We start from the raw sequence: 23,050 nt of genomic DNA, 5'->3' as shown, positions 1-23,050 counted from the left end.
GATATACTACACCTCCACCTTTTTAGTTGATACCAGTGCATGATTTATAAAATACTGATTATATCTTTATTTGTGGTATATAGATTACGCATGTGGACGCTAGATTCATGGTTGTCAATTTAACAACAATTGGTTCGTGCTTACCATACGTCTATTTTGAGAGCATGAGAAAAGTTCAAGAGTTGCTCGAGATGCAGCCGAAAGCTAATTTATTTTCCCTCTGGAGTGTTGGTTGAACTTCTGCCCGACAGAATTTTTTGCTGTTGAGTGTACAATAAAGTTTCAAATCGTGATCACTGCAGTCGGTGTTGTTGTCGTCTTTGTAATGTTTTGTGGGGCTACAAATTCCACACCAATAGGAACTTTAAAGCATCTTTACTATTGCTCTCTATTTTGGAAATTTATGAAAGAGTTTTTGGTTAGAGGGAGAGAATTGCGAGCGAAAAATTGTGCTTAATGGTGATGGTAGTTTCACTCGTTGTTTTCCGCTCAGCTCTTTTTTTATATATATATATATATATATATATATATATATATATATATATATATATATATCATGTGGATTTCCTGGCTGTATTATGATTTGAAATACAATTACTCTACTCCTGGGATGAGCGAAAGATCTAATCTTACTATTTCTTTTAGCTTTCTGCAGTAGCTGATAAACGAAGATTACAACGAAGATGTACACAGCTAATATCATTGTTGGAAAATGGCAAAGAACACGTACAGCCATTTCACATATCATTAATTCTTAAATTTTACCGTAATTTTCCAAAAGCGAAGTGATCACATGAAATGTGTAGAAGCTTATCTGTCACTATTATCTGCAAAAATATGAACAATTAAAAACGTCCAAACGGAAGAGAATTATATTGTTTACAAACTTCATAATCTGATTTCCCAACTAATCATGTTTGTTAATTAATATTGTAGGTTATTCCAGTGAAGGTATTGTTTTGAGTTATTTCGAGACTTTTTGCAATACTAATAACTGTGCTGCTCGGGGATATTCTAGGGGTTATCGCAACTGCCGTACAGAAACGTGAAAATGGAAGGTATTGCTCAAAAAAATATTCCCGAGTAGTCATTTCATAAAACAGCCATTATATAAAAGAATTCAGATTACCAACGGTGATATCAAAGCCTTCACAGATCTAATGATGAAATATTGCTTTGTGTTTAGGAAGATTAATGACTTACTGCAATGCAGGTTTCTCCTAAAAGACAACGGGTAATGGCTTCGGTATTGTTTTCATCCATTAATCGTTCCTTCTGAATATCGAGAGTGTTGAAAACACCAGTTTCCTGGCACTTGAATTGTACGGTATAAAACTCAGCATTATATACCTGCTGTTCATTGTTCATCATCTCCTTGGTGTTCTTTGATAGAAACTCAAAAATGAACTCTACAAAGATCTCTGCTTTTCTCGTGCTGTCGATTACTCTAACTTTAGTGCTTCAAAGCGAAGCGTTTGTACCACTGGCGGGGACGCGAGCTGGAAAAAGAGATGACTTCGGCTGCAAAAAGGTAAATATTTTGTTTCGCGGTGTTGACTAATTGTTATTTCCATGGCTGTAGAAATATCATAACTCATAGAATTTATGCCAAGCTTTACCATTAAGCATTAATTCATTCCTTGCATGCACGAAGAATTATAGGTCCTCGACGTCCATTTCGAAAATTTAGTGGTTCCCCTTTGTTTTAGAGGAGAGTAGTAACAGTGTTAACAGTACAAAAGTTTCAAATGTAGCTATGCTCAAAGAAAATTGTGGCCTACAAATAAAGTTTAAAGGAGCCAGATTTCAACAAGCCAGAGTTACAAAAAACAGTAGATGTTATTAGGTCATTTGAAGACACGAACTCGAACAGTTGCAACATTTTGATTAATAAATAGATTAATAATGGTAATAGGACTGAGTGGAGTCCAATTCGGTCTGTAATCATACGACTGATTAAAAAAATCGGACTACCGCTTCGCGGTAGTCCGATTTGTTAATCATGAGTATGATTACAGACTGAATTGGACGACACGATGTCCTGTTACCAATTAATCATAACAATTACAATTTCCCACAAAAGTAAAAGTTTCATTTGAAAAAGAACTTTTAATAGTCATTTTTAAATATCATAATTATAAAATATGGAGAACAACTTGCAAAATGGCTGTCAAGTCTCTTTCAAAACAGTCACCTGAGACTAAACCTCCACAGTTTTACAGTCTCTTGAATTGGTTAGTATAGTGATTGTAATCAATGTTGTGATTGGTGGATTTAGTGGAGAGGACTTAAAATCATTGGCTCATATAACTGTCCGATTACAACTTTGTAGATTAATTAGAGCAAAATACAGCAGCTTATGCACCAATCACATTTGAGGAAATTGTAATTGTTATGATTAATAGATTAATAGATTAATTCACTTAATCGTTGGTTGATGAATTGCTGGAAATATGTAATATAAAATCACTACAAAAGTCTATATTTTGATGTAAATGAAAAATGACACGTTTAAAGCTTAAAATGTTACTGAGATGTTACTGACGTCTGCTATAGATGAGTGGACTGTTTTGTGAATAAAAAAGGGAAATGGCTTTTCATTTTGTTTTGTCATTTATTTTCTTTTCCAACAGCAACTGGCCGTCATCAAGAGTTTCTGTGACGCGGTCTTACCATGTCAATCAGGAGCAAGTAAGCGCACAGACGACTTCTCCTTCCAAAAGACTGGTGACTAATAGAATCAATGACGTATATAATGAAGACACTGATGCCTGATGGTCAATGAGGACTACATAAATCTGTTAAATAATTTTTAAGACTGTGTCATAATGCTTGTCTAGTAAAGTGTGAGCATGCTATCGGTCATGGTAATAAACAAATACAGATTAACAATAATGTGCTCAAGGTGGTTCTAGTGGTTTTAGTGGTTTTAGTCCAGAAAATTTTAAAAACGCGCTTAAATTTACACTTGAAAATAAAAGGTAATTATTTGCAGTGTTGCCAACACCTCACCGAGTTTGCGACCTTAGCTCATTACCTGCTGATAATTCCTGTACTTAAAGGTTGAAAAATAATCCGAATATGGTCATTCACTGTCAGAATCTTTAGACAACAAAATGACAAAACTAAGTCACGAAATAAAGTAATGCAGTGTCTTTAGCCCTTTATCTAGGGTTCTTTTCTTTCTTCCTTTACAAGGACAGACTCATCCGTTTTCAATCTTGCCTTACAAAAACAGCACTAAAGCTATAGCGGTCAAACTATGTGACTTTTCCTACAAATTCTCAGGGAACATGTCACAACTGTTTCGTCACAGGACACGAGTTTCCTATTGGAACCGTGTCTAGGGGTGTTTTACCTACATTTGGTGGTTTTTAAGCTTACATTTCTGTTTTACTTCGAATTTAGATTTTCCAATTCTTTACATATGTTATACTTCTACATTTTTGGGGGCTGGTCCAAATTACTTGAAAAAGATTTGAAATCCAAGATGGCGGACACAAAATGGCTGATACCTTTTATTAGTTGCATCATTTTGGCTTTTTGCGACGTCATGATTGACACGTAATTTCACTTATGAAAACAATTTCGGATATTTTACGTACCATATAAGTTTGAATACTTTTGGAGATACAAGAGGGGTGATGGCCACAAACTCCCAGCCTCCGAAACGAAAAACCAAAGCACAGGCCAAAGATAATAAGGTTAAAAATAACTACTTCATTCCTCCCTGAAAGTAGTTAGGGCGCGTTGCACTTAAAACGTTACTCTATCAGTTGGATGAATAATGAAGTCAATGAAGGAGTCCAGGTGACAATAGAGGATGGAGGGTTGGAGATGAAATCTGCCAAATGGGTGTTATTCCTAAGGCAAGCCCACTTAGGTTGTCTCTAAAGCACTATTCCAAGCGTGAGGGCTCGAACTTTCCTCAGATGGAGAGTCCAATCGGCTTCACATCCATTTTCATCCGTAAAGAAAACGTTTCCGCGTAGTAACATTATCTACGGAAAAATCTACATGGACACCACAGCTAGAAATAAATTGAGAGCTAGGGATGGCGTTGAGAATAAGTCTTACAGGGGGGCTCAATTAGCGCTCTTGCCCTTCATCTTCTCTTGCCGTTATAAATAACGACAAAGACAATAATAATTGCGTTCGACGAAGTGGAACGCAAACCTAATTTTGACCTGTGGCTTTTCAGAGTTGGCAACCCTATGCACGGTTCTAGGCCGAAAAAAACCACATTCCTGTAAGGACACCAAAATGGCCACCCCGCTTGATTTTTGCACGGGTATGTCACGGCCAGTAAACTGGTACCGTTTAATGCTAAGACATGTGATAAGACATATGCTGAACATGTGAGTATGTGAGCAGGCCATCTGAGCTCGTCTTTCCGATGGATCTTTTTTTTGACTTCTTTCCGTTCAGTCGCCGTACGCCTCGCTATTATGTGCTCTCAGCGTTAGATTTTGGCGAATTTAAACGCTTCGACGGCAGCATTTATCGCAATCTGAGGGAATTGTCCTTGTTTATTAACACGACTTGGCTTTGGGATGATAACCGTGGGAACAGCTACATTTTGATTTCATTTGTTCATTAGTTCCAGTCGCGACAGATAGCTCAGTTTTTAACCGGTTGAAATTTTATTGTTTGGAATCGGTGGAAAAGTACTCTGAAGGCAAGATACATAAGACTACTTTATTCATCAGGGGAAATACTCGAATTAGTCGCGAAACGAGCACGCGACTGCAAATGCTAGCTTAGAATAATGTACGTAATTTAAATATTCTATGAAACTTGAGAGACTACGGAAACTGACAGCGTCACGCAACGTATCAACAAATCGTGACCTCTTCACAAGCATGGACTTTGACACTATGCATATCTGACTGTAAAACCTCGGTTGCTGCTGAAAAATGTTGATTTTAGCAATAGACAAAGGTTGAAAGTCAGCTAGTGAAATCATTTATTTACTATATATAATTATATATTAAAGTGAGAGCGTCGAACGCACTGTCATAATCTCTGATTACTACTAGTAATAATAATTGTTACCGTCGAGGAACAGTATTTTATTTTTGTTTTATTTTGATCGTGAAGTTTCGTATCAATGACATGAAGCAGCTTGCAAGGCCTTGTAACTACCCGAACGAACACATGTGGGATTGATTTTGTAAAAACTTGGACGTGTCTTTGGTCATTAAAAAGTGTTATATCAAATTTGTTGTCGTTATTCGAGTTCAATGGGGACTAAAGAAGTAGCGGCAACAACAACAATAATAATAATAATAATAATAATAATAATAATAATGACTTAATTACCGTGTCAGTTACATCTAGCAGTGAAGGATCCTCACTGCTAATAGGGGGCACCTAACTAGAACTATCTAAAAACAATATTCAGAAAAGTCCTATAAGAGAACTTAAAATTATGAGTTACAAAGACAGCAGCCTTTACATCCATCTAGGATGTTGTCTAGATCTGAGTCTTTATCGATTATCGCCGATCTTTCTTTATTTGTTAGTTTGCTCCGTAGTCTAGGGCCTAGATATCGAATTGAATGTTCTCCATACGTAAGAGTGTTAAACCTAGGTAAATTTAGCAGTAACACTAAATCTAGGTAGATGGTTGTGACTGAGTATTAAAGACAATGTTTCAAACTTGATCTCTGAATTGATATTTGTCCAGCAGACAAAATGTTGATGTTTCTCTGACTACGTTATGTTTCAATATTTAGAATATTGTCTAACTCAAACGATTCATCCACCGTCGCTACGAGGTTTTAAAATTAGTATTTTAAGAACAGTTTGAATGTTAATAAATGAATTAAAGAACTAGATAGCGTATCTATGTAAAATTACGGCGACTTTTGCGTTGCTTCTCTTTGTGTTTCTTGTTGTTCGTGTTTTACAAGTTTTACAATTCACCATTCTCCCTCTTTTCCGCGAGAGCCACAAATTCGTAATGAGAGACACCGGCGAAAATTTCGATACCGGCTCATAGAAAAGCGTTATTGCTGATCAATATAGTATTCAACAAAGAAGAATAGAAGTATAAACGTAAACCTGAATATGACATAGTTTATTACAAGCTAGCAAAAAGCCCAACTGAAATGACAAGATGGTATGGTGATATGTAGGGTTACTAAGAAAGGATTTATTCCCTAAAGTAAAGTTTCAAATTTCATGTACAAAGACAATGCCTTACTTCGATTTTTTGGGACGCTCATTCAGTTCAGTCACGATTGTTATTGTTGACTGAAGAGACTTTTGCCTTTAGACACCTGGTGGTATATTTTCATACCAGCTGGCTATTAAGTAATTTAGAAAAGATTTTCTACAAGTCAGAGTTCCACTGCCTAAGATAAACCAGGATTGAATTTATTTGTAAGCGATATTTATACAGGCAAGTCCACATTCAAAAGGAAGTGATGATTAAGACTAATGGTTCATTAAAACTGAAATTCACCTGTTGCTGTAGAGATCTAATAGTACTGTCATCGTCATTTCGGTAATATCAACAAGATTACAAGTCCGATAATTCTTTTTTGTTTGAATTTGCATTTTCATTTATGCAGAGATTTTAAATTTCAAAATATTTCTGAAAATTTAAGAAACGCACACAACTGGTTCATTAATACATTGCCTTAGTTTGAGTCTCGTTTTGCCATTCTACGGCCTTCGATTGAGAAGTTAATGCGGAAAAGTGCGGGTTCAGGAAATAAAATGAGACTATCAAAAAGAAAAAAGAGGAAAAAAAAAACGAGCATTAATTAACCAGCTGTCTTTGAGAAGAATGGTATATCGCTTTGATAGAAACCTTAATTTTTGTCTTTCTTTCTTTTTTTTTTTTTTGCTGGAATGTTTCTGGAATAATTCTGAGGTATCGAGAGAACAAAAAGAGCTTTTTTAAGTCACCTGGTTTTTTTTTTAAAGTTAATTAAATGTCGATCCCGAAAGCTTCTGTTGCCAGTTCTCAGATACGCAAACAGCGTGGGACGAGTTCTACAGGAAAACGAAAGCTTTAAATCTTGATGTACATCTTCTTTTTCCTGTTCGCCTACACACGTAAGTATCTTCATGCCGGTAGTTTGCCTATCAACACAAGACTCTCCTGCTAACCGGTTGCTCCATTTAACAGATTTAATTATTGTAATTTCGGAGGGCCACGTGTTTGTTAGCTTTTTGATTTGCTGTTAAGTGAAATAAAGTCTCTGCTACTACTACTATTATCTTGATCCCTGGCTTGAATTTTTATTAGTATCTTCAGTTTCCTTCTGTTCAGTCCGATCCTAGGCTAGGCTTGAATACGCAGAGTTTAATTTACACACGAATTTGACCGACAAAACAGATGGGAAAAGACTTACCTTAAGGTTATTGTTACGAGTCACAACTAAATTTAACGACTTTGTTGACCAAGATTTAGCGGCTATTTAGTTAGGCATTTCTTACGCTTTTAAACTGATTTTGATTGTCAAGACCAAAACGTCTTTGTGACATTTATAGTTTGGGAGTACGGTGAAGTTAAAATTAGCGACAGCGATCATGATAATCGATTTAGTCGTCGCCAAAAATAGTAACATCTCCTTTTCCTTGCTATAGTTTACTGTGCTAAACATCAAATCGATAAACGGGTCAGTATTTCAATCTTCATTTTCACTGTCAAAATAGAATCAGCTCACAGGCTTATAGCACCGGATGAAATGCAAACAAAAATTGAAACCTATAATATCTAAACCCGATTCTAAATTTACTTTCAATTCAAATTGTGGGTTGTTCTAAAGCGCGCGTGATCTTTACACAAAGAATAGTGTGGGCATCACATTTGGATGTGAATTTAAGCATGTATATTGATAATCGGCTTTTAGCTACACTCATCTGTGTATTCATGTTTGAATCAATTAATAGAGCATTGAATCGATCTGTAAGGTATTTCACGCTTAAATAAAAACAAAGCCAAAGTATAACAAAAACCGAATCAACCACAACCCCTACGAGCCATCCTTACTATGAAATTTGACGGCACAAAAGTAGTAAAGTAATAACAAAACTTGGTCAACGTTTGAAATCTGAGAAATTGTAGACATGATCGACATTGTTTTTTTATTAAAGCAGTGGTATTATAATTAATGGTTAAGTATTGAGGAATACTTTTAACTTTTCTTAGTCCTCCGTTTTACCGAAAAAAAACCCTCGCGGAACAGCTTCCACTGAAATAAAATAGTCTTTTTTATGTGCCAAGTTAAAAAGCAACTGAAATATCTACCCATGTTAATTTCTAGTTATCAGTTAAATTCGCCTGTGGTTTCTAGCAAGTAGAGGCAGCATTTAGTCATTTGATATACATTTTACTAATAGAGCAAGACATAGCATATCGTGTCACAAAAAGCCGAATATGACATAGATTTAAGTGCCGGTCTTTAACGAGGCGTGAGAGGAAACGAAACAACTGATATAGTTCCACTTATAACTATTATCACTGCCCTGGGGAATATATGCCGAATATATTGCCTAACAGATAAATCCCATATTAACTTTTGGTTTATTTCCTCTCGATTGCAGTAATTTGGCCGCTATTTATTTTACTACTGGTTGTATGCATGCAAAGGGGTCAAATTTCTATTTCCCGTGAAGTTTCCGAGGGTATCTGTACCTTTCAGTTTTGCTTTGCCAGTTAGATAATTACGCAGCTCTCAAAGTGATTAACTAAATAGAGGGATAACTTCATTTAAGAGGATTTTAGGGCTCTCTGATCTTTCAAACAAACACTGTTGTTTTAGTAAAGCCTTCTGCATTTTCATTTAATATTCCAAATCAGTGTTACTTCTTCGACTTTACAAAAACAATGATAAAAATGTTTAAAATTTCTTTCTAAAACTCCAATTCGGTATTGTTTGGGGCTAACGTTGAATCCGTGAGCCCCACTTACATTGCACATTTTCTAGCGCAGGATTTTAGTCATATCCTGCACGTGTTTCTTGTGGGTGTTTTGTTATCCACATCCTAGTTTCATCTTTCTTTCAAGTTTCATCTTTATATCTCGTAGTTTAATCCTGTCGAAGTCTCACTAGCAGACCAAACCTGTCGATTAATAAACTCTGTCAGACAAGATTAATTGTTGCTGCGTGCTGCCGACAAGTCTTCTAATTTTAAAATTTCAGTCAACAATTTTCTATCAAATTTCAAGTCCAAGCCACAGACTTTTTTCATGGTATGAATAGTCCAATTTCGATATATTAAAATTCAGCCTAAAACAAGAAACCTCAGCACGAGGCGCCGGGGAATAAATGCAGAAGTTGCCGGGTTTCTTCTCCGGAACTTCGTGCTGAGGTCTATTGTTTTAGACTGAATTTTAATATATCGAAATTGGTCTATTGTTCTAGCAAAATGGAGAAATCACTTCACCTTTTAGTATAAATCTGAAATTAATTCTCTTGTTTCCAAAACAAATGTCTTGATAGAACATTCCCAACGTTTTGTTCTGTACTGGTTTGCCAACCACCACGCAGAAATAAATCTTTACTTAAGCATAGAATTTCCTTCATTTAGGAAGTTTAACTCATTTAATGACTAACACATTAGAGTCTTATTAGATGTGTTAATGTATCTTTAGTTTGAAAATTGGTTGTCTTTGTAATTGCTTACAGTCCAGCTGATCTCATAAGTGGCACTTTTTCGAGATTCAGAGGACAAAGTCAAGACTGAACCCGAAGTAATTCCTTAGGGATTTGAAACTCATTTTAGTTAAAAGATGGTAGATCCGAGTTTTGATGGAAATTTTGCAAAAGATAAAAATATAGACTTGCTAGAGGAAAAACTCTTAAATGTGAAGGAGATCATTACTTGAATTGATCTTCATTTGATGAGCCAAATAGTCTGGAAAACTAGACTTCACATATATATAGCTAGAAATCTGAAGAAAAACTTAGGTGTTGCAGGAAAATGCTCATTTTATCCCCATAGTGTTCATGCTACAATTTCCAAATAGTTGCCCAAAGACATATGATAGACTAAAATAAAACAGTGATAAAAACGTTTCAGGGTCAATCACCCACGTTTAGAATTCTCGTGCATTTCCGAAGCTCCTTCCCGCACCCCCAGCGTTTATCTTAAATGAACTCTTGTGCATCTGGTGCTGGTAAGATAATGACCCTTGAAACGCGGAATGATATCGAGATAACTCGTCAATAGTCAGCGTCAGTTTTGGTTAAGTACTGACAGCAAGGGTGTGAGTTGGTGGACGTTTGACGTTAAAAGAAAATTTTGAACACGTTCTCAGAAGCGAACGAGAACATTAAATTACAGAGATCAACGATTTCTTTCCAAGGCTGGCTTTTCACATCAGACTTAAACAAAATATGACTAACATAAATAAAGTTAATTATGATAATTACAGATATTGTCTCTTGAGGAACATTTGAGTGAGTAACTTCCTTGTACTTCATGCTGTTAAGAAGAAGTAAGATCAATCACTTTCGTGAACGAAGCATACAATAGCCAAATGGTTTTTGTTGTTTTAAGGTATTATTTAACTTAATGGCATAAAAGGTGATTATTTGCAGAAATCATTTGTAAACGGTAGTACAATATCTAAAGACGCGTAAAGAAATCAAAGGTTTTGACCTACAATTTTTGTTACCACTATCTGTAAGACACGATTTTTTATTTGAATGAGAAAATTTAGATAAATTTGACGTATACACTATTTTTTTGACGTCTTTCAGCAACGCAAACATGGTAGAACATAAAACACGAGTCGCCCATTCCGTTTTGTCATAATTGCTCTTTGTGTCTGGTTATCAAGGGCCCGTAATGATCTACTTTGATATGCAAGCACATGCTAAGAACAAGGAAGCGAAAGGTTGATTTATTCCGTGGCCATGTGATATTAAGTGCTGGGACAAAATAACGAGGAGGAAGCTACAAAAGAAACCTTCATTTTTCTTTGTTCGTTAATTTATCATCTCACTAATTCCCCATTAAGGAAGCGATTTTATCGCAAATGAAGACGCCACGCGTACTCCTACAGCAAGGCTTGACCGATAACGCTGGCAGAATCAAGCGCATAAAAGGCTGCCTTTGGTGCCACAACGACATCAATAATTTTTTTGACTCACGGATTTGTTGAAAACCCTCTTTGTAAGGAAAAAGCTAGATTTATAAATCAAAATGAGTACAAAACTCTCTTGGATTCTCTTAACGTTTATGCTCTGTTCTCTTGTAACTTGGGGAAGCGCCTTCACCCCAGGAGCAGGGAAACCTCATGTGGGAAGACGAGAAATACCGCCAAGACCTAACACCGAACAGGTTTGTTGTAAACATGTAGTTCAAAAGAACATACTTAAGACGTTAGATTTTCTTCAATCTGAATGAGCGTGATACGGCTTACAACTAAGTCTTTTGCTCTTAAAACGACTACTCAACTTTCACTCTTATGATGCCATATTCTTTTATGAACTGTAATTACACTGCATCCAAACGTAACGAGTTTCTTTAGTAAATCGTTTTCTCATTTGATGAATGATCTTCTTGACTTGACGTCTCATGGCCAAATAAGAGGTATCATTATCAGGTGACATTTTGGAATAATGCCAAGCTTACAACAAGAAGAACTTTTATGGATAAATTGTTCTCTTAGCGTTTAAAGTTGCAGTTCGATACAAGCATTCGTGTTCCAAATTCAGGTTATAAAGTTACTTTAAAATTTCTTTAGAGTTTAAGAAACCACAAAACTGCCACCTTTTATGACTATGGCACGACACCTGACCACTTTAGTGTTCAAGGTCATTTTTCTCTGTCATAAGTTTTCATCGTGTTTCTTAAGATATGCATGCCTGGCTCCCGAGGGGGGGGGGGGGAGGGGGAAATCCCATATAAAAAGGACGGGGTACTCCTCGAAGATTTTGAGGCATAAGAGGTACCCAGATCTTGTTTTGAGAGCATGGCTTGAAATTTTTTTCACCCTTAAGACATGCCAATTATAAGACAACAATTATATGCCAGTTATAAGACATCGCCTAAGTTTGATATTTTTTTCACGTCAATACTGTAAAAGGCACCGCGGAAGTTCCCGCTCTGTACGTTTTGAGGAGGAACACCCTAAGCTTGTGCTGATGCTGTTTTTTTGGTTTGCCGCTTTTTTTTCAGCAGGAAAACTTCTTAACAGCACTCTGTGAGAAAGTTCGGCCCTGCGCAGAAAACAACAGAAAACGAAGTCTCGATCGTGAAGCTCAACCTGCAAGGGATGCTGGATCCCTCACTGGATATTAGATAGCCGGACGTTTGATAAAGACAAGATTACACTATTTTCACAGCGTTTCTGTAAAAGAAGAAAAATATATTATATTTCACTAATTATGTTCGCGCTTGTATTTTCGTAAACTTGATAATGTAACTGGCATTATAAAACTTTTAGAAATCAATTATGTGTAAGTTAAACGCTATTTTTGTAACTGAAACGTGAAAATAAACGATCAGTACTGCCTTAAATGCATTTTATTCACATTGGAATGACTGAAGATACAAAAGTTTTCATAAAAGAATGCATGACTTGGGGGCATACGATCCCAGAGGAAGGTTGAACAATCGACCTGAAACTAATAATAAGTCAACATTACTGAGAGTAACCAGTCTAAACCGGTAACATTTCCAACAGACTACGGTTTACTGAGTTACTAGTTTACTGTCCAAGGAAAACAAGGTACAATAATTTACCGCATTTCGCACATCAAATTACTTCCTTCTTTGTTTTTAATCGCCAGAATTATAAGTGGCTCTTCGATAAGAAAGATTTCAATAAAACCCATTTAATAAGATCATCTTTGAGCCATAAAACTCTGGTCGTATTTAAAGTGATTCCCAAAATAAGAAAGTGACCGATTAAGCTAAACACAATGTAACTAACACTGATTGAAGTAATACGGGGGTTGCCTTAATTAAGCTCCGTTTTTTTTTTCTTAATTAAGCTCTTAAGACTTTTCAAAAACCACGAAATTAAGATGCCCAGCTACGCATACAATATTGAACCCCTTCTTTTAAACAACAAAATTGCATCTGAATCCGAGTTCCTGAAAATAGTCAGAACCTATTAGAGTGACTTTTAGGCCAGATTGGATTCAACTATAAGGTGAAAAATGTATCAAACAAAGCTTGACGTGAAACTCTGTTTATTTTGCAGTGTTAAAAGTGGCAACAGTCATCATAAGAAATGTTCGCAACGTACGCGCTGAGTCATGGACCATGTCCGACGACTGCCTACTACCAGGCCTACTACTATGGCAACACTAGCGGACTGAGCTTGGTAATGATTCAATAACCTCCACTTGGAATATAGGTAAGTTATAGAAATTCTGTATCTGAATTTTAGTCACGGTTTTGACGGTTACTTAACGTACTTTAAGTGTATTAAGTGTACTAGTTCCGGAATGATTTTGGCTGGAAGAAATTTAGGTTCCCTCGTGCTTGTACCTGGCGTTTTCACCTCATGGACCCACGAAGTATTTTTACAATGCCGTGATGAAAAAAGAAAAAAGTATAAAAAGGTGGCGTCAATTTGTTGACAGGGCGCTGACTTGCTTTTATCATGTGAATATGTGTATTTCTTTTCAAACAAAATATATTTGATATATTTGTATACACTGCACGTACAAGGAAATTAAACGTCTCTGATTAACATGAACATTCTCCGGTTTGCAATTGGCGACTATCTACTAATACGTGTACAAATCTTATTGGCCAAGCGCCATGCAGGGCCGCGCTGTAGGATACCGGCCAGAGTTCTCGGCTGTACGGTGGGACCGGGCTAGTCTGATATTCCCAACACAGTTTTACGCAAGCTTGGTTAATAAAATATATATTAGATGACAAAATACGTTTGGAGAAATATTCCCACGACCACGGACTGGCACGAAAAGACACCGTAAACTCCAAGCCTACAATTCTGATTGAAGAAGAAGAGGAAAAGAAATTGGAAAAAAAGTAAAATAATTTTCATTTGGAAGTATAATTCTGTTGGAAAAAGAAGCCTTAAAACTTTAAGGAAATCTAGCGCCTGATCATTCGGGGCGGTGTCCGGTCCGATACTTGGAAGATATTAGGCCATTAATAGAGAAACTTAACTTAGTCGATTAATAGAAAAAATACCGTCCATGGGTGAGTACACCGTTGGCGAAAAGTTTCATCTCATACATTCTCAAAGACCACGTCCAGCTGTCACGTTAAGATCTCACAACGCTAAGAATTAACATACCGCTGAAAAACAAAAGGGAAACTGCCTCGAAGCTGGCACGGAGTCGTCAAACACAGCAAATAATTCGTCTTTTTTTTTTTATCTCTGCGTTATTAGGTTGTTAAGGCTATCGGAAAGGACTATGCAAACTACAAAGCCACAAACTTAGTAAAAACTTAGATTTAGGAGTCAGTCCTAAATGAGTATGTTAGCTTTACTTCGTCTTTCAGAGACGTTTTATCTCGTCGTTCCGAAACATTTTTTTATTCCGCTTATATTTTCCCCTCGGATATAAGTCCCCCTGTTTATAAGCCCAATCAAAACCCCTTATGAAGTTATATAAGCCCAGGGCTTCAACGTGGGATTTTACGGTAATGTATTATTTAAAGTGGCTCAAAACAGTTTCCAGCCCTTAGATTTTGATGGGTCATTATAACCGCTCTTCATCACTTGCTGCTACAAACATGGTATCAAAACCCTGCCCAATCATTGGTTAACAGGTTGTTATCATTTTCGTGGCACAATATGTTACCATAACAACAGTAGGACCTGCTAAAAACATCCTTAATTACAGCTTCAGGGGCTTATAATTCAAAAATGGTACGGTGAGTTTTTTTTCTTATTATCAAATTTAAATAAGCATGAAAAGAGTCAACTTTTGGCAAAGTTTTAAAAAACATCTTTACATAGGGTTCTGAGCCACCTTAAAGTTTTGAAAATTTAAGGCGGCTCTAAACCCTATGTGCAGAATTTTTTAAAGCTTTGCCAAAAGTTGAGTCTTATCATGCTTATTAAATTTTGGTGACATAAAAAAAATTTCACCGTGCCGTTTTTAAATTATGAGCCCCTAAAGCTGTAATTGAGGGTGTATTTAGTAGGTCATACTGTTGTTATGGTAACCTATTGTGTCACGAAAATAAAAACAACGTGTTCACCAATGATTGGACAGTTTTGTAAAACCATTATTGTTGCATCAAATGATAAAGAGTGGTTATAATGATATCAAAATCTAAGTGCTGGAAACTGCGTTGAGCCACCACATGCATAAAGCAGACTTTCTAAGAACTTTAACAAGAAACATACTAAGAACAAAACGTGAATGTGGTTAGAGGAACATCTCGAATAATAGATGCTTACACCTTTTCCTCAGCTTAAGATATTGGGTTGCATTTGGTAACAAACATCCCTAGATGCGGCTGGAACAAGCACTATAAAATTAGTAAAGTGGCAAGTGTGAGGGTCATATCTTGTAGAATAAACAAATATTTATAACATCCGAAGTCTTACCAACATTTTTATGCTACAACCTTCTAAAAAATTTCTTGACTGCGATTTGTATATGTTATGGATGCGAAGATTTATCTTGACTACGAAAGATATTTGGAAATTCTCTCATAGTTATAAACCGTTCGCGTAAGATCTTGTTATTTCGTTATTAGAGTTGTGAGTTCGAAATAATTTTCAAACATCACAAGTAGTGTTGCTGATCCTTAAGGTGGCCGAACACAGTTTTCCCGCGCGCTTTTGCTGATGCAATTCAGCGCGCACACGAGGATTGCAAAAAACCGCAAACATGCCGTCAACAGAGCGATCATTTTATTTCCTCAACACCTGCATTATCTGTGCCATTTTCGTCTATTAGTAGTGTATTCATGGCTTTAGTCTTTTATTACAAAGATAGGTTAGAAAGGTAAACGATGCAAAGAACCCAGCAATTCTCAGCTTTTTCTTTGTTACCGAAAGAACCCAGTTAAATGCAGCGCATGCGCAGTTGCTCGAAAAATTGAGACCGATTGCTTTTGCAGAAACTTGCGATCCAGTCGTTAGAATTTCAAGAAATTTGGTGAATAAAAATAGTTCAGAAACCAAGTGAATGATCTACCACAAAAAATCTGAATTTTGACATAGGGAATTTTTAATAATACAGAACATGCAATGAAAACGATTTACGGCTAATTGCGAAAATCGTCTACGTCAAAATTTTATTAGACCAGTGTTGACAGAAGGGATTTAATGTCAATTCGTAGTGGGCAAATGATGAAAAAAATCTAACGACTGGATTTTTTTAAAAATAAACAAAAACCATTTTAAGCCTTGTTTTTAACCAGTCCCGTTGCCATGGCAACAGCACACACCTTAGCCAAAATGCGAGAATAAACCCTTCTGTGGTTAACCTTGACTCTTGCAGAAAAACGGGCGCCAAAGCATAAACAGTTTAAAAGTAATGGTGAATTAGGCAAAGGCACTTGAAAACTGTGTTCGGCCACTTCAATTGCTCGAGTTTTCTTACGTTTTCGCAAGACATTCATTACATGATTTAGAAAAAACGAACGCGCGTTCGCTAATTTTCACTGCAGTGCAATTAAACATAAACAATAAGTCAGCACGCTCTCCGCAGCCACTCACAATAAAGTAATTTTCTCAGTTATATAATAAACAATATCACAAACTTAGCTATTTCATTAATGATGAGGTGCCTTTTTCAGAAGTACCGATTGATTTTCGTTACATGGCCAATATATTATCACCACCACCATTTACGTAAAACATTTGGGTGTAGCCTCAAGCGTAAGAAAATGAACGTAAGAAACCCGTATGGAAAGATGCACGGGAGAAAATGAGACGATATAAGTATTTAGACGCACAAGGGGTATGAAGGGTTGGAAACGAAACGAAAGTCGCAACCCTTAACCCAACTTAAGAGAATGTGAGTGAAGATCATCACATATTATGCCCGGCGACGAGACCAACCATTAGCAATATCGTAACACCCATGCCCTGCAGCACGTGCGATAAATCTGATATCTGCCCTTGGGATGCTTTTCTTTCATCTACTTTGAACTTTATTTTCAAAAATGGATTACGAATAATTGAGCGTATTTAAATTAAATGTACATTTTAATTTCCATCGAGTTACTCAAGATGTCATTTCCTTTATCTTTTGCAATAACTGCCCAGTGATTAAAGGGAGCCGCTAGTAGGTGATAGTCATAATATTAATGTAAGTATTTTTTCCCCTTCCGTTCAGTTATCTCTGGTTATCCATTTACTGCTTGACCTTTCTCTCCTATGCGAATGATAAGCAAACTACTTTTGTCTCCCTGGCTTTATTCCAAAGAAGGTACATTTTGAGCACTTCGGCTTATCTGTTTTCTTTGTCACCTTACCCCTCAATATTTCATTTTTCTATGCACAAGCACACAGGTAATAGTGCCCTTTCGTCCTCTCAAGCAGGTCTCACTTTCAACGCACGTCCTAATAACAATAATCACACTTTCTTCACGTTATTTGAACTCTCATTATCCTTGAATAGTTCTTTAATTATCAACTTCCAAAGCTGTGATCAACAAAGTCAGCGTTATGGAGAAACACTCTAACAACATTTGTGTCATTGAATCATTGGTTTCCAAAGTATAAGGAAAAAATTATTTTCTTTAGATTCAATCGCTCCTTACAAATGTTATCAAAGATGAAGCCACGTGACCGTGACATTCTTCTCAACCATACTTCATGCAATGTGTTCAATATGAGGACTAAAAGACAAAGAACGAGGGAGTCAAAACATCGCCTGAATTAGGTATCGGTAAATCCGTGCATAGATGGGATGATAACGATTAAACCCAGCAAAATTCTCAGATCTTGATAGAAGAATGTTATAAATGTTACGAACGCGAATTAAAAGCTTGCTTTCGTTTTATAGAGAGCTAAGATGTTTTTCAAATCCTCACTGTAAATAAGTAAACCGTTCGTTCATTCGTTCGTATGCTGATAGAAAAATGAGAAGAGAGATCATGTGCTAAGTCATGTATTTTAAATGCTTTTTTCTTAATCTCCCCGTGGCGTGTACTTTAAGTTTTGCATTCTAGCTTCAGTATATGCAGGTACGTTAGGAGTAAATGTTAAAAATACAAGAGGGAGTCGCAATGTGGAAAGTTTATAACAGTAACTTCAAAGTTAGTTTCGGATCTGAAAGGAAATATCTAGGCAAAGAAATGTTAGTACAAAAGCGATCACTTCACTTGTCAGATGCGGAAAAAATAACAGAAATTAAAAGTAATGTTAATTTACAATTTTATAAATTTACAAATTTGGTTATGTTTCGTCTCAACTTTACACTCTAAAACGGAGAACTACAAAATTTAAAAGAACTGTTTATTAGAGCACATGTGTATTATTGGTCTCTTGCTGTCACGAGGAATTCATGGCAATTACTTTAAACCTTTCAGTGCAATACCAAGTCTATTGTTGTTATTTGTGCCAGCGTAGGCGTAAGCGTTATGTAGTTTAATGCCATCAAAAGTAATTAATTGAAGAATAAATTTGCTTTTGTAAATGGAATACAATATATCTAATGGGTAATTATGCCAAAAAGAAAATTAAAAAACAGCTAGTGATCTGTCTGTCCTTTTTTACAAGTCCTATACATTAAAATCATAAATTTGAAAGCAGACAAATCGGAAAAAGACATTATTTTGTTACATCTTTCTTAATGCAAAGGTGACATGAGACACCTAAGTAGGCTTTCCGTTTTTTTTTTTTGCAATTACTCCGGCCTTATCGCTCGATATTAAAGGTCCACAGTGTTTCTTTGTCATCAACTAGGAAGCAAATTGGCAAAGTAAATCTTGGGGCGATGTGTTATTAAGTGCGGGGGATAAAATAGCGTATGAGGAGGAAACTGCGAAAGAAACTTCATTTGCCTTTTGTTCATAAATTGATTATCTCACATTATTTCCCATTAAGGAAGCATTTCATCTCAAGGGAAATTACCATTGACCATTATCAGCCTCCACTATGCCCAAACCTATAAAAGGCAACCCTTCATGCTATGTAGAGATCAACAAATTCTCTAAAACAGCCGTTCTTAATTAAGGGATCAAAAACTCTCGCGAGGAAACGGCTACGGAGTTTTATAAGTGGATCAAAATGAACACAGCACTATCTTGGATTCTCCTGGGTTTCCTCGTGTGTTTTCTTTTAACCTCGGGCAGCGCGTTCACACCAGGAGCTGGAGTGCAAAGGGTTGGCAAGAGGGGAAGCAAAATGGAACTCAGCGATGACCAGGTATGCTAAGTTGCGTAACATGCCGACCAGACTAGTGCCGATTTCATATTCTCCGGTCAGAATTAGCCGTGAGATGCAACAATAAACGAAATCTTTTATTCCACAAACAACTATGATTCCTTTTTTTAATTTGCCTTGTCATTTGCTCCATACAATTTTCTCCTCCTCCTCTTGCAGTTTCAAAACTAAATTTCCTAAAGTACTTCAGTCACTAAATGTTTTCATAGCACTAGAATCCAGTGTTATCAATGAAATTGTTAGTTCGTGAACGACAACACATTGTTTTGCGGCCAGAACAGGTCGCCCTTATGCTATAATTGGTTTAAAACTAATATGTAACGTGTAGCGGTATGCAGTATTTTTTTTTGGTATTAATTGTGTTCATCGTTTTGCTCGTTATTTGAATTGGAAGTAATGCATCTCTATCAATGTTAAGCACAAGATGAGGGTGGGAGGGAGACCTTGGGAATATGTGGGGCATTTAACTTTTCAGTATATTTTTTGGTAAAAGACCCCACAGTAGGGCCCGAAAAATGAGTAAAATCAGATCAAATATCTCTACCTTAGCGTAGTGCCGTAGCATGTTGCCTTGCAAGCATCCATTCAATTCAAGATAGCATAATGTCTTGCTGTCAATTAGCCTGCGAGCAGGCTCACCTTTGGTTCACGCGCGCGAGCGGCGAAGAGCAAAGCGATGCGGCGGGAAGGAGTCTGGCGAAGAGGTGCCAAGAAAGTGAGCCTGCCTTGATCTCTGTAATGTTTTCATTTCTGTTTCGCCTGAGCGAAGTGAAATGCCATTGGTCGAAAAGAGGGAAAGGCGAGCAAACTGTCAATTAATTTAAGTAATCTTGAACTTATTTTTTAACTAGCTAAAAAAAATATTTTTAGTCATTAACTATCTATATATTTTATATAATACTAGTATTTTATATTTTATATTTTATATTTGTATTTATGTTAGTGTCCCCAATTAGTTATCTTTAGCTAAATACTCCGACACTCAAATAAAGTTTATGTATGTATGTATGTATGTATGTATGTATGTATGTATGTATGTATGTATGTATGTATGTATGTATGTATGTATGTATGTATGTATGTATGTATGTATGTATGTATGTATGTATGTAATCTATTATGTTTGATGAGGAGCGATTTAATAGATCCCCATGGAGTCGGTAATTAACCGCACGTCTCACAATAAAAAATAAGTCGTCCAGATTTGGAGTCAGAGGAAGAGTTGAGTGCGTGTATTACTGATGATTTAACACGTTTAAGAGTCTATTTCTAGTTCAATTTTAAACTAGCTAAAGAGGGAGGAGGAAATAGCAGTTGAAAGTATGTTAATGAATTAAGTCTTACTTGTCGTATTGCTGATTGCATATGGAAAGAGTTAACTATTACAAACGTATGTCACTGCAAGCGGGCAACGAAACAACACGAAGGCGTTTGCCTGTTTACCAGCAAAGACCAGACTGCCAAATCAAGATCACTCGGAATCAAGTGTGTGTCCTGGCCAGACATACACTGTGACGGTTTTTTCTTCGACAAAACTTTATCAACGTCGGATATCGCGCCTGCAAGTTGTTATGAAGAAGATTTACAATTTTCCCGAGAAATCTGAGCTGCCAAATTTAATACTTGCGGTGAAAATTAATTGACTTATTCTTTTCTGCGGTTTCCGGGCTGGAAATAAAAAATTTGCAGAGATCAGACCAGGCTCACTTTCTCGTCTCGCGGCTTCGCCGCTCGATTTCGCGCTCCCGGCTACGCCGCGCGCTCTTGCTCCAACATGAGCCTGCTTACAGGCTCACGTGCACCGCTCGATTTCGCGCTCGCGGCTACGCCGCGCCCTCTTGTTCAAACGTGAGCCTACTCGCAGGCTAGCTGTCAATGCATGGAAAATATTAGAATCCCACCGCTTCATTCTATGACGAAAAGGGAACTATAAATTAAAAATCCGCGCAATCTCCGCGAAGTGAGGTGTTTCATCAATTTATATTGAGAGTGAGGCGCGGCGGCCTCATGGTTAGTGCGCTCGTCTCTGGATCGAACGGTCCGGGTGGGAGCCCTGGCCGAGGATATTGCGTTGTGTTCTTGGGCAAGACACTTTACTCTCACAGTGCCTCTCTCCACCCAGGTGTATAAATGGGTACCGGCGAATTTAATGCTGGGGGTAACCCTACGATGGACTAATATCCTATCCAGGGGGTATAGAAATACTCCTAGTCGCTTCATGCTACTGAAACCGGGATAAGCTCCGGTCTTGATGGGCCACTTGGCTCGTATGCAGACTTAACCACATTGAAAGTGAATAGTGAGAAGTAGTTGTTCCATTCGTTGAAAAACAAGTGCTTCCAACAAGTGGTTCCATTCCTCCTCACAAAAATATCAAACGTCGCCACCCTAGGGCCCAGCCGGACAGTTAGGCAAATTTCCGAGGGTGGGAAAGGCAATCAGAGTCAAATGCCCCACGTATGCCCGATGTCCCCCTCCCTCAGACTTAACATTGATAGACGCATAACTGCTGCCGCGCACGTTCTTTTTTTCCCACGTGGCAGGAAAAGAACGCCTGAACGCATGTTGCTATCAACATCGCTACGATTTCTCATAATTATGCCGCAACTTACGGCCAAAAACTGAAGAATTTAGTTTAAGTTTCGTTAAACGTTTTTTTTTTTTTTTTTTTTTTCGGAGAAGAATTTAATCTGATTTTCGTTTAACGTTTCTCTCTAGCAGGACTACATAAGAGAACTCTGTAACAAAGTCTGCCCGTGTCCGAACGACTACAGAAGAGAGAGTTTTCTGCGTGCCGCTCAACTAGCAAGGGACGAAGACTTCTGACCTGTTGGCCCCGTTTTCTCGCAAATACCGGACATTAATGCACTGTAGTTTACATTTTACAAATTTTGATAAAGATACATGTCATTATCAGCAAATATGTATGTTCATAAGTTTTGACTTTGTTTAATTGACTAATTGTAAATGTCATTGCGCGGATCAACGTTGAACCTGTTAAACTGGCTTAATGAATTCTTTTTGAATTGTGCAAAGGAAAGAAAATTAGTCTATATACGGATAGAGCAATAAAATGGGAAATAAAGCAATTCCTTTACTAAACCAGCCAACATAAATTAGTAGCTTTATTTAGATCTAGCGAAAGGCTATTAAAATTATCATCATCATCATCATCATTATGAGGTAAGCAGAAAACTTAAAAATATATCAACAGAACAAACAAAGAGAGAATGAAGGGGTAAGCGAGGTCATATTCCTAAGGTGATCGCTTTCAGGTTATTTTTTGATGTGGTATCGATCCAGTCCTCCCACTGATGATATTACCACCCGCGCTGCATCGATGTCTTCCTGAAGGAAGCTTGTAAAGCTGCTTGTGCTGTCCACGTGACTAAATTTTGCAATACAAGAAGGGCTATTGGGGAGTGTTCTCAAAAGAACTTGAGAAGGAACCTTGGAAATAAGACCTATATGGAGAATTGACTCTCCTGCCCTTTGTCCTCTCTTGAGCGAACGAATTATCCCTGAAAATTTAAATTGGGAAAAACCTACTTGTCAATTACAATTGCCCCTTGTTATAATTGAAGTGCTATTGAAAGTTTTAGCATCCTAGACTAAACCCCTCCTTGCCGGGAATTAAAAGAAGGTGGTAACTTTCTCACTCATATATCAGTAGTTTTGCAATCATGTCTTACGAACTTGCTATGCAGTTTTAAAGCGTATTGAATTGTTGTTTGTCCATCT

General features: G+C 37.0%; 4 long non-coding RNA genes across 6 annotated transcripts in view; 3 read left to right on the top strand and 1 right to left on the bottom strand.

The window, feature by feature from the left end:
• The window catches only part of LOC110052995 (uncharacterized), a 208,340-nt gene that overhangs the window by 45,460 nt on the left and 139,830 nt on the right, over positions 1 to 23,050 (bottom strand). The window lies entirely within an intron of this gene.
• LOC110053049 (uncharacterized) lies at positions 1,333 to 2,895 on the top strand. Its single transcript, XR_002297103.2, has 2 exons — positions 1,333 to 1,531; positions 2,634 to 2,895. It is a non-coding gene; the product is annotated as an uncharacterized LOC110053049 (long non-coding RNA).
• LOC110053039 (uncharacterized) lies at positions 11,087 to 12,489 on the top strand. 2 transcript variants are annotated; one of them, XR_016209975.1, is made up of 2 exons: positions 11,087 to 11,307; positions 12,148 to 12,489. It is a non-coding gene; the product is annotated as an uncharacterized LOC110053039 (long non-coding RNA). The 2 variants fall into 2 exon arrangements; XR_002297102.2 differs by having other exon boundaries at positions 11,088 to 11,307; positions 12,151 to 12,489.
• On the top strand, positions 19,044 to 22,425 carry LOC110052984 (uncharacterized). 2 transcript variants are annotated; one of them, XR_016209903.1, is made up of 2 exons: positions 19,044 to 19,291; positions 22,031 to 22,425. It is a non-coding gene; the product is annotated as an uncharacterized LOC110052984 (long non-coding RNA). The 2 variants fall into 2 exon arrangements; XR_016209902.1 differs by having other exon boundaries at positions 19,048 to 19,291; positions 22,028 to 22,425.

Source organism: Orbicella faveolata, unplaced genomic scaffold, assembly GCF_042242905.1.
Source record: "Orbicella faveolata isolate gen_17 unplaced genomic scaffold, um_ofav_v1 contig_3, whole genome shotgun sequence".
NCBI classification, from domain to species: Eukaryota; Metazoa; Cnidaria; class Anthozoa; order Scleractinia; family Merulinidae; genus Orbicella; species Orbicella faveolata.
This window is presented reverse-complemented; position numbering and strand designations above follow the sequence as displayed.